The sequence below is a fragment of the Lissotriton vulgaris genome, chromosome 3_1 (assembly GCF_964263255.1).
Source record: "Lissotriton vulgaris chromosome 3_1, aLisVul1.2, whole genome shotgun sequence".
Classification (NCBI taxonomy): Eukaryota; Metazoa; Chordata; class Amphibia; order Caudata; family Salamandridae; genus Lissotriton; species Lissotriton vulgaris.
Window position 1 is genome coordinate 676,545,603 of NC_141689.1, and position 16,285 is coordinate 676,561,887.

A 16,285-nucleotide genomic window follows, 5' to 3' on the forward strand; every position below is an offset into this window, starting at 1 on the left:
GCTTGTGCGGGCCTTTATTATTTTTCTTCCTGCAGCCACTTGTGAGAAATGTAACGTAACAAAATGAGTGACGTTTTATTTTGTTAGTGTAAATTGTAGGCAGTATGTGAAGGATCCGTGAATGCGTCGCAGCTTTTTGTTTGGAGAGGTACGTGTGAGAAGTGATCAGAACGGCAAGGCGGAGCGTGAATGTTTCCGCAAGCCGCGCCCATTTTTTTTACTTAATTGTAGTGCAACCCCCATGACAACGCTGACGCCTACAAAGTTAGCGGCGCACTATATATCAGTAATGTCGCGTCCTGAGAACGGCAAGGTGGAGCGTGAATGTGCGCGCACATTGCTGACACAAGCCGCGCCCCTTTTAATTATAATTTTGTTTTTTCCCCTCCCCGTGTGACAACGCTAATGCTTATGCCCACAAAGGTTGGTTCGCACTATATATGATTAACTGCGCCTGATGCGGCGCAGCCTGTTTTGAAGTTGGAACGTGAATGGGCATGCACATTGCTTCTGAAAGGCGCGCTACTGAAGTACGCGGCCATTTTATTTTTGTATTTGTGGCACGCCCCTCTGACAACGCTGTTCTGGCACGCCCCTCTGTGAACGGTGCATGCCCACAAACTAATAATGTGAAGTGTAGTTTGACACACTCACAACCACGACCACGACACGCCCCCCCCAATGCCCAAGTGAAGTTTGACAAGCCCACGCCAATGCCTAAAAGGGACTACTATACCCCTAATGGTCTTTTAGCTTTCAAATGTATATGGTGGCCAGCTGTATAGCCTATGTCCATCTGCTGCAACTACCATTTACAATAGTGTATTGGGTGTTGTGATTGGTGCTGCACTTCTTGAGTTTACCCGCCTCAAAGGTTTCAGCTCTCTCTTTATAATAGTAGTATAGATTTGACATGATTTAAAATAGGAACATCTTTACTCTGTACATCAGAGTGGTGGATGACATTTTGTTCACTATCTTAATTGACACAAGACCACCATTTTTTGGGAGCACTGCCAGACCACCAGTGATGTTTGAGCATGCATCTGAACATCCATCTTGGCGGTTCCTCTGAAGGCAATACAATTTGATGGGTATTCAACAAACATTTTCGATTTTCAGAACGAAAACAAAACCAAGTGAAGTTTGTTTCTAACAAAAACAAAGAAGGGAATGTTGGATACAGGGACAAGGATAGACCCACTGAAGAGTTACCTTCTCAACTACTGCACACAAAATACAATTCACATTGGGGGGGGCAGTGAGGAGGAGGCTGTCAGCATGAGGTTCAGGTTGGGCATTGCACAGGGTGGATGTAATAGCCTGAATAGCTGGTCATCGCTGAAGATTCGTGTTGGTGGTTAGCAAGGATGGTCGCTGTTGTCACAATGAGCAAGTCCTGTTGGAGCTTCATATTGGCGGTTGTCACAACAGCCTATTTTCAGCACAAATAGCACACTTCACAGTCACAAGAAGTCCAATCTTCTGTATCTCTATTTTTTCAGGAGTTTACTCTGATGCCAACCAAAGGTCCAAGACTTGGGTGCAAATTTCTGGATAAGAACTCACTGCAGCAGAGGCAAGCAGCATGGCTCGTGCAGGCCCTTGCAGGTCAAGATTGGTCCAGTTCTTGCAGGTCAGCTGGGCAGTTGTAGGGAATCTTCTGGAAACTTGTTGTTCCCAATAGCTCAGACAAGAGGTTGGACAGCTGATTTTTGCAGTCACTCTGAATAGCCTGTATTCAAGGTAAGCACATCCAATCTTCTGAATCTTCTTCAGTTCTAGGAGTGTTCAGATGGAAAGTTCCGAGGGTCCCTATGTGTGGGAAAATTCCATGACCCACCCCAGAAATTGGTTCTGGCCAGTTATTCCCCTTCCCATGATCCTGTCTTTAAACTGTCTCGGGTGATGAGGGCAAGGCAGGTCTGGCATCATGTTCTTTTTTCTTTGCTGCAGGCAGGGTGTTTTGCAGTGTAAATACATCAGGGTATAGTTCCTCCTTAGTTATCTTGTCAGGAAGACCTATTCCCCTCACATGTAAGCCTTCTTTTTTTCCCAAATCTGGGAATAAAAAACAACCCACAACAGGAGAGCTGTTCACAGTCTATGTGTCTCAGGACACTGACATAAAGGCACAGTTGGTTTAGGCAGAAAATGCAAAATTTCTAAAAGTGGTATTTTCAAAATTGTGACATAAAATCTGATTTTACCACTAAAGGGGTTGAGGATTTCAAAATTACAATTCATGTCAGTGTAAACAGTGTGCCTTTACCTGGTCCCTAACTGAAATCATGAATTAATAAGTGTAACAGGCAACCCAGATTTAGTCTATGTAGTACAGCAGTGAAAAACGCCTTTAGGAGTTTTTCACAACCAAGACATGTATAACTTAAACCCAAATGTCCTACTTTTTAAATACCATGCACCCTTCCATAGAGGTGGTTATGGCCCAACTTAGGGGTGACTTCTAAGTATTGAAATGGAATGTTTAGGCCTGACAAAAAACGTTTATATTACCAGGTTGAATTAGCACTTTAAAACATCACTGCAGGTTGCAGAGTTAGGCCTGAGGCACGCTTTACAGTGCTGCTTTAGAGGTTGTCACATTTTAATTTGCAGGCCCTGGGAAATGCATTATCATTTATTAGAGACCTATCAGTAAATTAAATTGCGTATGCAAATTTTACGATGTTTAGAGGAGGGAGCATAAGGACTTTGCCACTGGTTAGCAGGGGGAAAGTGTATAGAGCCCCAAAAGTCAACAGAAAAGGGTTCAGCAAAAGAAGGCAAAAAAATGGGGTGACCCTGCAGAAAGGGCAACAACTGCTTTGAGTGTGACACAAAGGATAGTTATTGATGATTCTGAGCTATTGTTTATATATATAAAAACGAAAGTATGTCTGTTTGTCCTTTAGGCATTACTACACCATACATCCGATCGCCATGCACCTTTCGGAAGTTGTTGAGTATACTCCCACGAAGGTTTCTGTCAAAAATAAATAAATAAACAAATTAAAAAACGAAAAAAGTTGTTAAAAGTTGTTGAGTACACTCCCGCAAAGGTTATGGCAAAAAAAAACTATTGTTAAATATCGGCCCCTCAGGGCTCTCATAATCTTTCCAATACTGAACATTTACAGTTTACGGTGCGACTCGCTTTTGCAATGACCATCAACAAAGCACAAGGACAATCACTGCAGTGTGTTGACTAGATTTGGAGAATCCGTGCTTTCACATGGACAATGGTATGTGGCCAGCTCATGCGTCGGAAAACCTTCTGATTTATTTGTGTACGCACTAGACGGAAAAACAAAAAATACTGTGTATCCACAGGCACTCGAATAAATAAACAGAATTAAAACAACACTTTAAAATGTTTTCCATATTAAAATGAATACGTTTCAATAAAAATGACACAATGTAAATTGAATGTTATCATAACAAGTTTCCTTAAATTTACTTTCTTCTGAGATCGCAGCAACGCACAACGGGCAGTCTTAACCTCATCTCTTCTGATGAAAAATTGTGTTTAAAATCAGGATGTTGAGTCTCCTGGTGCAATCCTTATTCGATGTGTGTGAGTTCTGAACTGTGAGGGAGACTGGTGCATGGTGATGGCCTTTTAGACACATCAGTGGTAAGAGGAAGTAATCTTGTGCTCACTAGAAAATTATCCCTACGTGCATCTGATAGACCCATGTCTTCGCTGGCTTCTCTGTCTCTGTCATACCTGGCCCTATCCTAGCAAGGCCATTCAAATATTTTTGGATTGATTGGGGAGATAACACTATCTGCACCATAAAACAAAGTATTCCCACCACTCAGTTCCCCCTTCTTTTGGCTGACACCTTTTATAATTCTGTGACCCTGGAACTTTTTCCCCCTATTGATAGTACCATTCTATCCAAACTCCACGCCAAGGTTAAATCAGGTTCCCCTGATGACATTTGCCCCCCTCACATTCTGAAAGAAGTGGGAACCAGCATTCCCGCGGGTATACTTCCTATGCTGAATGGATCGCTCACTCAGGGTAAAGTCCCAGACAATTTAAAAAAGGCCCTCCTTATCCCCCTGATAAAAAAAGCAGGAGCCAACCCGCTAGACCCGCTTAACTATAGGCCCATATCCTTGCTGCCTTACTGTGCCAAACTTCTGGAGGCTCATGTTTGTGACAGCATTTCCAAATTCTTGGAAGAATCAGAGTATCTCGCACCTAACCAGGCTGGCTTCCGCCCTTGCCACTCTACTGAAGCAGTCATTCTTTCGGTGCAGAACACTTTGAGGCGGAACGCGGACGAGGGGATCCATCAGGCTCTGGTGCTACTGGACCTTTCTGCTGCGTTCGACACGGTCGACTATACCATCTTGGTCGACCGTGTCGAGCAGGCAGGTCTCAGGGGCCCTGCGTTGAGCTGGATCCGCTCATTTATCACTGGCCGTACTCAATCTGTCAGACTAGGCTCCTTCACTGCCCCTACTATACCCACTATCTGTGGAGTACCTCAGGGCTCTTCTTTATCACCTTTGCTTTTTAACTTGTACTTACGCCCCCTTCTGTACTCTCTTAGAAAAGCAAAAGTCACCATCTTCAACTATGCAGATGATTTGCAGCTCATTTTCCCTTTGAACACCAAGGACTCAGTGGTAGAATTCCAAAACACCATGTCCCACATTTTGAGCTGGATGAACTGCAATTAATTAATTAAATTAATTGCAAGTTTATATAGCGCTAGGATCGACTCCCGGAGGAGTATCTCCGCGCAATCATTTGAAACTTAACCCAGGCAAGACCGAACTGGTCTTGCCTGGACAGAGTGCACTTAGTTGGAACCCCAGCTTTTGGCCTCCTAGTATGGGAGCCCCTCCATCTAAGTCATCCTCGGTTAAGAGCCTGGGAATCTTTATCAGCGAGGACCTTTCCCTAAAAAAACAGGTAGGAGCTGTTGTGTCATCTAGCTTTTTCCAGCTGAAAAAAATTAAGAAAATTGCTTGCTTCTTCTCCCCGGCTGCCCTTACACAGATTGTCATCTCCCTGGTCCTGTCCAGATTAGATTTTTCCAACAGCCTTTATTTTGGGCTTCACACTGGAGAGCTAAAACGCTTACAGCTGGTTCAGAATCAGGCAGCTAGACTTCTTCTGAACCTCTCTAAGAGGCAGTCTGTTAGACTTGGCTTGAAACACCTACACTGGTTGCCTGTTGAGCAGCGTGTGGCTTTCAAAGCCGGGTGCATCTTATTTAAGTCTCTGCATGACTTTCATTAGAGATTTGTTCAAGAGATACAATCCTTCCCACAATCTCCGGTCCATCCACAAATCCCTTTTGATCGTCCCCTCCTATAAGAGGAAGCGTCTCGGAGGCAGCTGTTTTGACCATCTTGCAGCTGCCTTCTGGAACTCTCTCCCCCTTCATCTGAAACTGAATGATAACATCTTCAGTTTTAGACACTCCCTGAAAACCTGGCTCTTCTCTCAGGCGCATTGCTGAGCTGCTTATTCTCTACTGTGACTGACGCGCTACGTTCCTTCCTACAGCGCCATGAAGCCCCCGGGCGTACGAGCGCTTAACAAATACATACTAACATTAACATTAACATTAACTATCAATAAAAAAGAGGCCACAATTATAGTACTGCCTACCTTTGTCAAGAATCTTGCCTTTTGCTCCTACTATAGGCAAATTTTTCTCTCTGACTTAGAAATAAACGTGCTCAATTGGTTTCCCTTCTGCCTTATATCAGTGCTCTTTATCAGTCAGGCTTTACTCCAGGTGGTCAATACAGAAAAAATAATAAAAACATAATTAACCTCCAGGGAAATCGCCGTAGTGCCCTTCTCTTTTTGGATGTGGAAAAGACTTTTGACGGAGTGAATTGATTATTCATTTTGCATGTTCATCAGGTAGTAGGATTTGGTCTATGGTTCCATTCTTGAACTAGTACGAGCTATGACTCCCCTCAAGCATGCATTATTGAGAACAACGTCAAATCCCTGCTAACTATAGAGAGCGGGACATGGCAGGAAAGCCCTCTCTCCCGACTTGCTTTAATACTAATTCTGGATCCACTGGCTAACGCCATAAGGAATCAATGGGGTTGAAAGGGGAAAGGAAACATTTACACTTAAAATGCTCAGATGTCTCATTAAGGTCCCCTGGACGACCCAGTCACTTTCTTGAACCGTAAAAAGGGGAGGTACTGGGAAGTGTCGGGTTTTAAAATAAACTACAAAATATGAGGCCCTCTTTCTTAATACAAAGCAACATCAGAGAGATACTGAGAAAGTTAATCCCCCAAAAATAGGACACTGGCTTGGTGGCCTACCTGGCTATATTTACTTATGTCTCTCTCCTGCACAGATAGTGATGTTCCACTACTCTCAGCTCCTACAAGATGCTAAGCAAGGGTGAGGGTCAAAATATTTCTACCATTTGGGAAGGGTCTATATAAAGAAAAATAATACCCTGTCTAGAATTTGTATTTGTTTCAGACTATATTGCTGGTGATTTATGTGGGTTACTACAAAATATACAAGCAACTCTCAATAATTTCATATGGCAAAGCGAGTTTCCGGGGGTGGGCAAAAGAAGATTCTACAGGCTGACAGCCAAAGGAGGCCTTGCTCTCCACCATATCCAGACAAATTATTGCGCCACCCAATTCTGATTCCTGGTGGAGTGGGGGAAGGTGATGACTTCGAAGCAATGGTTCTACATAGACCACCTAATCGCATCAGCTCCTCTTTGACAGGTCCTCGGCATGTAGTGTTCACAAAGGGGGTGTGGAATGTACTTGTCTCTAGTGAGTCAGGACACGTTATCACTCTGGGACATCACAGGGAAACATCTGGACTTAACCATCATCCCTTCACCATTCACCCCATCTGCGTTGTCACAGATTTCTTTTCAACGGTGAACAACCTTTACAACGAAACTTTTATTTGCACTACCATTACAACGCGGTCATTACAACGCAAACCATTACAACGTATTGCGCTGGGGGGCGCTTTGGGATAGGGAATAAGTTTAATTTACTATCCAACACCTTCCCTAGTGTCCACGGGGACTGGTGTTGGAATAGTAAATTACACTTTTAACTATCCAGCACCGCAAAGCGCTTTGTGTTGTAATGGATTGCGATGTAAAAACCGCGTTGTAAAGGCAGGCGTTGTAATAGCCTGCGTTGTAACGTCATACATCCCTTTTCAACAATTGAGAAACATAGTTTTCTCTCCCCAATCTGTTTTATCACAGATTTCTTGCTACAAGTGTGGAAGCATTGATTTTAGAAAGGGAGAGCTAATAGACGTTTCATGGTGTGTTCCCTATTCCGTAATGGTGAAATAACTCCTTTTATGGCCTTCTGGAGAAAGCATTATCTACTCGAGGCAGAAAGATCTGCATTCCTGCAAGTCCATCACTGGGTTCTGCACATCTCAATCAATATTCCACAAGACGATTCACTCTTTTCGAAATATGGCTCAAGGACATACCACATGACCTAACCCGGCAAGAAATGTTGAGGCAAGGAGCTTGGAGTGACTATATGACCCAAAAGCTGGCAACACTTTTATGAGTTTTAGCCCAGAGTGTCAAAACCCCAGAGACTTAGTGGCAGATTTACAAGAACTGACGCATCTCTGTATTTTGACAGATATGCATCAGTTCAATTGCGTCACGTAAAAAAACCCTTGCGCCACCATGGATGCGTTGCATTTACAATGCAGCGCACCATGGCGCAAAGATTGACAGATGTGTCACGCATCTGTTGGCGTAAAGGTAACGCATTGCTGGAGTTGTGTTGCAAGTGCGACGCAAGTCCTGCAATGCTCATGAATGCCTGTTCCTATTTTGCGGCGTCACTCCTTACGCCTGCTTCAAGCAGACAATAGGTTTTGAACAGTGGCGTCGTAGAAGTGACGCAGTGAAATCTGTTAGATTTCACTGCATCACTTTTTCGAGGCTTTCTTGCGTCGTAACGCCCACCCTGCATACATTATACCTGGCACAGGTTTAATGTGACGCAGGGCTTTGCAACACGATGCAACTCCCTAGATGTGTCACGTTGTAAATGTGTTGCAAGTGGCGAATTGTTTATGACGCCGCAGCATCACAAAAGTGACGCAACTATGGCGTAAAAGTGTTGCAAGGGTCTTGTAAAACTGCCTCTTAGTATATAATCCTCAACACATAATTTCATCAAGTGGTAGTGTTCTTTTATAAAAGCGAAGTAATTAAGTATACATGTCCATGGTGCAGGCTTCTGTTTATCCTACATGCTTAATAATTGTTTCATTTTAAAAAGAAAATCCGATAGCCAAAGCATTTTACAGCATAATATCCCGTGGAAGTTATAAATCCATATGCCCAATTTGACAAAGTATGACTTAGTGTGCCAAAAGGTGCAATAATCGATTCATAAATATACGTTACAGATTGACATCAGCCTTCTCCCCTCGTTGGTAAATTAAATATTTTCTGTCCATGGCAACAGACACCATTGTACTTAAAATACACTTGTTTGCTTGGGAACAGGTACGAAATATCCTACAGAATACAATTGCTTTACAAAAATGATCTATTTCTATCTTTCTTTAATCGAGTCGTCCTATAATTATTGTACATTTTAGCTGCCTCATTATCCTGACGAAGATATATAATTACAACCACAAGCATACAATACTTTTTTTGTGAAAATGGCAGCATGACACAATTCTTTCTAAATCCAACACAACAGTTATAGCATTTGCGTGATTGTTAAACATTTGTATATTGATAATTTCACAAATCTCATTGTATGTGTGTTTGCGCCTCTGAAATATACGTTATTTATCTTAATGAGCGTCTCAAGCCCCTCTGAAGAGCGTTACCATTGTAAAGGGGGCTAGCATTAAGTGGCAACGAAGGAATAAATGATGGATTGGGGTTTGTAATTTATGCAACAAGAAAAGGAAAAATACCTGGAAGCGATCAGCAGAATATCTGACAGTATTTTGATCCATTAGAGCTAGAATCAATTAATTGTGTTGAAATGTGCATTTTGCTGCTAAATATGTGACAAGTATAGTAAAACCATAATACTGCGGTAAACAATGCAGCCACAGATTTGTATCACTCCACAGTTCCTGCCGATTGTTTATTAATTTCTGAACAATCTATTTGTGAGGAGTTAAAAAACCTACACCTTCTAAATCCAATCAGTGACCATTGTTAGCGCTGCAGTTTGAAACGAACAAATTTGGCCATCTATCTCTCTTGTCTAGAATGTGAATTTTAGTAATGAAAATGACGTTTTTCTAGAATGCTTCATTCTTATTAAGTATTGTTCTCTTCATTTTACTTCACATGAGCAAATTGCATAGTCCATTATTTAATTTACCAATTTCAATAAATGTTTTCCTGTTTGAAAATAAGAAAATTTCTTGCTAAGGAGTACCAAAATAAACATGTAATATAAAACAGTTGCAACAGGGAATGTTTGACAGGGTCCTATATTGCCATATCTGAGGGTTCTGGTGATATTTACAAACGTTTCCTTTGGTCATGGTTAATGATGTCACCACAACACTTCTGATATCAATATTGCCTAACATTATGAATATAGATAAAAAGAAAATAATTAAACGTTTACTTTGTAATATTGAATACAAAAGTTGCTGGGCTGTTCCTGAAATTAAAGGTAGGTACGTGTCACGTGAAAATTTACTTTGTAATAGACCACACATATTGCCATTGAAGGGATTTGGTGACATTAAAAGCCACGATATTAAAGGATGAATGGTTTGTAGATATCACCAAAACCCAGAGATAGCAATATAGGACCACAATACACACATTATCACAGGAGTCACAGAACATTCATGGAAAGGGGCGACCACTCGGTCCCCCCGAACGTATGGCGGAGTACCACGATCCCCCCGGGAAGCCATCTTGGGTGGGAGGCGAGTCTCGGCTGGTATGCCCGAAGCGGCGTAGCCGGGGCGCGCCTTTTCCCGCCCTAGAGTGGGTTGGCCTAGACACTGACGCGGCTGGCCACGCCCTTGGGGCAGGCAGGGGCGGGTTTACGCCCGCCCTGAAGACGGATAAAAGGAGAAGCAAGATCAGAAGGCATCCTCTTGTTCCTGTGCTCTGAAGCTGCACCTCCTCGCTGCACGTGAGCTCGAGACGGAACGAAGAGCCAATTTTGACCCACCCACCAGCCCCTGAGGACAGCAAGTGGTTTTTGAATAAAGTTGATGGATAACTCTGATTTTCGTTTACAGGTTGTGGTATTATCGTGATAATTTGAGTATGTAATAAAGAATGGTCGATTTGTGTTACGTTTCGCAAATAAAGAAATTCTGCTTTAGTGTTCATTGGAAAGCATGCTTTTAATAAAATTGCAGTTGCTACTGTCTTTTTTAGTTTAGTCATTTAGTTAGCATTGTCGTATTTATTTTGGTCGGGCGGTAAGGTCATGATCGGTGAGCACTAATTGGAAGATCCCTATGAGTGGGCGTCACCCAGCACGGATGGGAGCGCTCGGGGGAGGTGGCTATTGGCCCCTCAACGGGGAGGCGGTCCCTTCTAAGGATGGGTCGCCGAAAGAAAAGGAAAGGCGGTCAAGGCCCCTTCCTGGGTAGGAGGGGTTACAGCCCCCTCCTGGGGAATTTCCCGGGGCCAGGACGTCTGCGACGGCAGATGTGGTAAGTTGTGTGGGGTTTGGGGGGGGTCTACGCTACCTTCTAGATACCTCACACGAGTCCTCGTACGACCTCTAAGTGGCGTCGAGTTTTATTGGGGCCCCGTCAAGTCAAGGGAAATTGGTAATTGCACTTGAGGTACGCCTCTGGGCCGCCCCTCACAAGTGAGGGCGATATTTCTGGGTTAGGGATCTTGACACCGGTTACGACCTTGCCGTTGGCCCTTAAACGTTAGGATGTACAATTTCAAAATTTCAAGTAAATGTTTTGTAGGATGTTAGTTCGGCTAGGAGAACCTTTGTATTAGAGAATCTGTTAAGGTTAGCCAAACATCGCAATGTGGTAATGAAATTGTACATAATATGAAACTGTTTATTTCATGTTTTAATTTTGTTTCATATTTTAATAAATACGGCCGGGAGGGTCACTCCCTCCCGTCTTCCAAAAACTTCAGAACTGTTTCCGGTTTCCCATCCTTGGGGATTGTGTTGAGAGGGGGTGGCGGGTATCTCAGCCATATGAAAAAGCGAGCAGTTTAATAGCGCCAACGCTCTCTCCCAATGCCAGGCTCTAACACACCACAAATCCTAGCACAAATGTGTAGTAACATTTTGGAGATGAAACAGTGAGCCCATCATAAAAGAGGACTCACCGCTGCATACTATTAACCCCAGATTCTGTACACATGTCTCAAATACAAATATGTGCTTTGCTTCGGTAATTGCAATGATATCATTGCCTTCTCTTCCAAGGCTTTTGGAAACTGAGAACCTCCCTTGTACTATCGTGATTGGCAGGTTGAGTCAGGGAGAGCACAGGAGTATACTGTGACGTAGCGCCAGGAGGCGCTTATCAACAGCACACGGGCCGGCGGAGAGGGGGAGAGCACAGGAGTATAGCAGGCTAAACAGTACCTACCTCTATCGCCGCCGCCACCGGAGCCAAGAGTCACTTGACGTACAGCTCCCTTGCTGGGAGGACGCCGCCACCGGAGCCAAGAGTCACTCGACGCATAGCTCCCTTGCTGGGAGGACGCCGCCACCGGGGCCAAGAGTCACTTGCAGCTTGAATCGCGCCGCCACTCCGGGACTACTGTTCCCGGAAGGCACCGCGGCGGCACGCAACTGTGACGTAGCGCCAGGAGGCGCTTATCAACAGCACACGGGCCGGCGGAGAGGGGGAGAGCACAGGAGCATAGCAGGCTACACAGTACCTACCTCTATCGACGCCGCCACCGGAGCCAAGAGTCACTTGACGTACAGCTCCCTTGCTGGGAGGACGCCGCCACCGGAGCCAAGAGTCACTCGATGCATAGCTCCCTTGCTGGGAGGACGCCGCCACCGGGGCCAAGAGTCACTTGCAGCTTGAATCGCGCCGCCGCTCCGGGACTACAGTTCCCAGCAGGCACCGCGGCGGCGCGCAACTGTGACGTAGTGCCAGGAGGCGCTTATCAACAGCACACGGGCCAGCTACGCTGGACGCGAGCGGGACGCCCGGAGCTAAGCCCGGGCAAAGGGCGGGCCCTCTACGGCCCTCATCGGCCAGAGGAGGCCGGGCAGGGCCAGTTACACTGCCCAATTAACCTGTTGGGCTCTGCTCTCCACATTCTGGGCTATCTACGTTACTTTGGACTTGGATGTTTCGTGGTAAGACGCTTTTTACTTCCCCTTATTGTATGGTTACTGCTTCTATTGACTGGGGTTTCATATTCCACGGTCATATAATTAACTGTTCTTAACTACATCATGGAGATGCGTGAAACTAGAAGCAGGGCAGCAGCAGGGGGGAAGAAACTAACAGGCACCCTGGATGATTTCATTGTCAGAACCTATATATTGATTGATGAAGGGATTTCACTGATGGAAAGAAGGGTTTCGCAGGACTTGGAGTATGCTAAGAGGTCTTCGATGGGCCATTTTGCAAATGTACGGAGCCCAAATAGAGGAGAGAATGATAAACTGCATTTAGAGGGGACAAGTATAGAGGTTTTGCAACCTCCCCTTGTAATACCTACTTCTATCCCCATTCCCTCAATTCTACCACCGGCCGAGGCATCCACTAGTGTATTGATACACACAGCAGTGACCCCTAAAGACAAAATTGTGGTGACATAGGGGTTAAAGGAAGGGGCTATACCCAAAAAGAGGCCTGTTCAAAATACGCACACTAATGCAGCTGGAAAAGACCTATTATCAGATACAAGTAATGTACTTCCTGTTAATGTTAACGATACACAAGGAGATGATCCTCTACCCCCTAACATTGTACGTCTACCCATCCCAGGTGACACCATCCTGGATGACTCGATGGCCGATTTAATTTCTAATACCTCTGGGAATAGCGCGGATGAGGACAGCCTTAATGCTAGCAGGGCTAGAGAGAGTACTATGCTATATCTACTGGAAACTTCAATAAAAACTCTATTAACCCCAGTGATAGAACTTTTGAAGGAGCTGGAGAAACAAATACAGGACTTGAAAAAAGACACAAAAACCCAGCTTGAGAATTTGGCTAAACAAGTACTTACTCCTGGTATGCCAAAGCCGAAAGTTACTAAACCCGCACCAACACTGACAAAAAGTCTCCCAAATAATGCTTCTTTAAGTACAACCAACCCCGAAAAAGGAAAACTCCCTAATAACCAACCCTCAAAAAGTGCTCCAAAACCTAAAACTCCGGCTCCAACTGATAATGAGGCACCAATTCTACAAACTCCTAATCTATTACAGGACAAAGACCAACTATCTAATAGGGAGGTGCATAGAAGTATAAATTTACCCCCAAAAGCCTCACCGTATGTTGTGATTCTTACTGGAGTGCCTGAACTGGATCCACAATCAACTGAAAACAACGGGGCACTTGTAAATAAGATCATCCACTGGCTGAATAATAATTACCCTCTCCCACCAGCCATCAGAAGTAACATTCTAATGGTTGAAAGGGTACCATGGGTTGGGTTTAATAAAAAAAAGGGTTCAGGGCGACTGTGTGGTAATAACTTTTGAGAACCCACACACCACCGAATATATCACAATGAGGGCCCCAAGAAACAATGGTCTCTCTATAGTGGCCAGGGCATTATCTTATTTTTACCCTGATGGGGAACATCCGGATAATCGATGGAGCTGGACCAGGGACAACAGACATCAAAGAGCCAGAAATGGTGTGGACTTTGACAGGAATCAATATAATACACAATGGGGAGGAGGAATTGAAGACGGGTGGAATGTAGTGAAATATAGGGGGAGGACACATCACTTTCCCACGCAAAGGTATGACCCGGGTTGGTATGGTAACCAGCAATTTCCTCCGATCACTCCGTGTTATAACCGGTTTGACTGCCTGGAAATGGTGGATTGACTCCCTGAGTCAAAAGAGGTTCTTAAGGCCCCTACCCCTGAAAACCTGGGCTTGATTAATCTACCACGGTATGAGATGACACACCGAATCCAAGCGGTGGGCGAGACAACACAAGGGGATCAGGGCGGTCAAGCTGGGGACATTGCAGAAGTGGTACCTACAGAAGAATTTTGTAAGGTGGTTTTTTGGAACGTTGCCGGTTTAAAACAAAAAATTCTTAATCCTTCTTGGGATGACGTAATTTCCGGTGTAGGCATACTAGCCTTACAAGAAACATGGGCCACCGCACCGATCCATTTAAATGGTTACAAAACCTACTTTACTCCTGTGGTGGGGGGTTCCCATGGTAGACCCAAGGGTGGATTGATTACGTATATATCAAACCTGCTAGTTTATGACAAGATCTTCTTCTCTCCAGGATCCAGTTACTATCAGAAAATAGTGATAGATGTAAGACAGGGTCCAAGGATCGTCCTCTTAAATTTTTATAATAACTTTATAAGTAGCATGATTAAGGACATACTCGCCACAATAACTGTGGACATACAGTCTGAAATTGATAAAAAAAGGGGTGAAGTAATGATAATGTGGGGGGGTGATTTTAATTGCACATTGTGTAAAAAGGGCCATGAGGGTATTTGTGGCCTGATGTTAGAACAGGACATTAATTTGACGCACTTTGAACATACCCTACTTGGTGATTCACTAAATGAGATGCTTTTTAATTTTGATTTTGGATTTATAAATGAGTTAGCCAATCATTCAACGCCATTTGTACCAACTTTTGTGGGACGCGGGGCCTTAACTAATATTGATTTTAGTTTGTGTACAAATAGCTCTGCTGGAAGATTGATAAGCTCTAGCATAATGGATTTACCCTTGAGTGACCACCTCCCACAGGTATTAACAATGGAGAACCTATTCGTTCCATCCAATAACGTAGTCATTTCTAAGCATATGGCGCAGGATGTTAAGTTAGGTTCCCAAAATGGTTATACTCTTAAATGGAGTAAAGTGGTCCCATATGATTTTTTGTCCAAATTGATGAGTAAGTGTCTGGATAGCTTTTCGATCTGTCTGAATGAACATGCGGAGAGTAATGAAATTTTATTTCATTTTAATATAATTGCTACTACAGTTAGGGAGGTCTTGTGGGTTGTGAGAAAAAATTCCCTAAAGTCAAATAGGAAATGGTTTGACAAAACATGCACTAAAGCCTTAACAAAGCTTAGACACGCTATCCACAAAAGACCACGGGATGTAATTTTAATTAGAGAATTGAGGAGGGATTATAACACAGTACTGAAGGAGAGGAAGGCCCTGATTAAAAAGGAAGCTTGGGACGAATTATGCTTAGCATCACAATCAAAAGATTCGGCCGCCTTTTGGAGGGTCATAAACACTCCTCTCCTGTACGAGAAAAAAGCACGTTTGGAGATCGCCGTCACAGAAGATGAGTGGGTGACTCATTTTTCCTCCCTCTATAGGGCCGTTGAATCAGTGCAAGATACAGGTCATGACCCTATGCTAGATCCATCTAATGCACTGGTTGTAACTTTACCTGAAGTTCTTGCGAGCCTGAAGGCGACTAAGGGGGGCAAGGCGGCTGGACCCGATGGCATACCAGCCGACCTTTATAAGGCCAATACTGATCTATGGGGGCCATTGCTAGTTCAGCTTTTTAACGTTGCCTTGGCAAAAGGTTTAATCCCTACCTGGTTTACATCAATTATAGTCCAGATATACAAGAAAGGCGATAGGCTGAACTGCACATGTTACAGGCCAATTTCTTTATTGGACTCCTCCATAAAAATTCTTGGGAGAGTGGTTTTACTTAAGTTGCAAAGCTGGGCAGAAGAAAATGGGGTGCTAAGTGATTTTCAATATGGGTTCCAAAGGGGTTTAGGGACCATAGAGCAAGGTTTAAATTTATTTATCCTGCAACAGAAGTATATAAGGGTGAAAAAACAACGCCTATACCTCACTTTTGTTGACTTATCGTCAGCCTTTGACTGTGTGTCACACAATAAACTGTGGGCGATTATGGCTGAATTGGGGGTAGACAATGCTATTATATGCTTCTTGAGAGACTTATACTCCGGGGCTACTGCAACTGTCCGGTATGGGAAAGAGGGAGAATGCAGCAGACACTTTGGGATTGGTCGTGGTGTACGCCAAGGGTGCGTCTTAGCACCTTTTCTATTCTTGCTATATACAAATGGTTTGGAGCGTCGCCTCGTGCAGGAG